The following is a 1,292-nucleotide window of genomic DNA, read 5'->3' as shown; positions in this document are numbered from 1 at the left end:
TTGGGAGGGAAAATATACCACCTCTCTCAACAGATGATTTCCTCCTACCTGGGAGCAGCTCCAGTACCTATTTACAGGTTTCACAGTTTCTCCTCAGTTAGTCCTCTGCACACCTTCCTACAGCCTTTAGTTACACTACTGCAGTACAGAGACACTAAGGATGAAAGCTAAAATAAAACTAAATGCTTTAAATGGCCAGTTTTTTATTGTTTTTTAATTATGCTCCTAAAATAGTGAAAACTTAATTTTCTGATTCTGACACTATCGTAGACACTACATGTCAGTCAATTAAAACAACCATTACCCCAAATATTGCATAGATTTTAATGGACATGACAGCAGGTTGTGACCCGGTCTCACCCTCACTTAATAATGACTAAACATAGAACTGGGCACGTCCAACGGCCACTCCCCTGGCCTCTCCACCGGCCACTCCCCTGGCCTCTCCACCGGCCACTCCCCTGGCCTCTCCACCGGCCACTCCCTGGCCTCTCCACCGGCCACTCCCCTGGCCTCTCCACCGGCCACTCCCCTGGCCTCTCCACCGGCCACTCCCCTGGCCTCTCTCCCCCGGTCTCTCCCCTGGCCACTCCACCGGCCACTCCCCTGGCCATCCCCCTGGCCTCTCCCCTGGCCTCTCCCCTGGCCTCTCCCCTGGCCTCTCCCCATGGCCTCTCCCCATGGCCTCTCCACCGGCCTCTCCCCTGGCCTCTCCACCGGCCATCCCCCTGGCCTCTCCCCTGGCCTCTCCACCGGCCTCTACCCCGGCCTCTCCCCTGGTTCTCCCCTGGCCTCTCCACCGGCCACTCCACTGGTCTCTCCCCTGGTCTTCCCCATTCACCTCTGAGCTGAACATGTCTCATTAAGAAATCGAGTGTGCCGAAGACTAGATGTATTTCCAGTGGATGCTCAAACCATTTGGATTTAATTTCAGTTGGCATGTTAGGCCACAACAGAGGAAATCCCCTTTCTATTCCCGGAAACAGACATTTTAAAGAAAACATCGTAACCCTAACAGTATACGTTAGTTTCACTTGTTGATTTCGGTGTCGAACGACGGTGCAGAAATTTGCATGATGTTTCCTGTGCCATTGCAAGTTACTTGGAACTGTAGTCAGCCAGCAAGCAGAACCACACCTGACGTGAGTCTACTGACAGAACTGTAGTCAGCCAGCAAGCAGAACCACACCTGACGTGAGTCTACTGACAGAACTGTAGTCAGCCAGCAAGCAGAACCACACCTGACGTGAGTCTACTGAAAGAACCAGAGGGGCTACCTAATGGTCAACCTA

This window comes from Salmo trutta, unplaced genomic scaffold (genome assembly GCF_901001165.1).
Source record: "Salmo trutta unplaced genomic scaffold, fSalTru1.1, whole genome shotgun sequence".
NCBI classification, from domain to species: Eukaryota; Metazoa; Chordata; class Actinopteri; order Salmoniformes; family Salmonidae; genus Salmo; species Salmo trutta.
Note: the sequence above shows the minus strand (reverse complement) of the source record.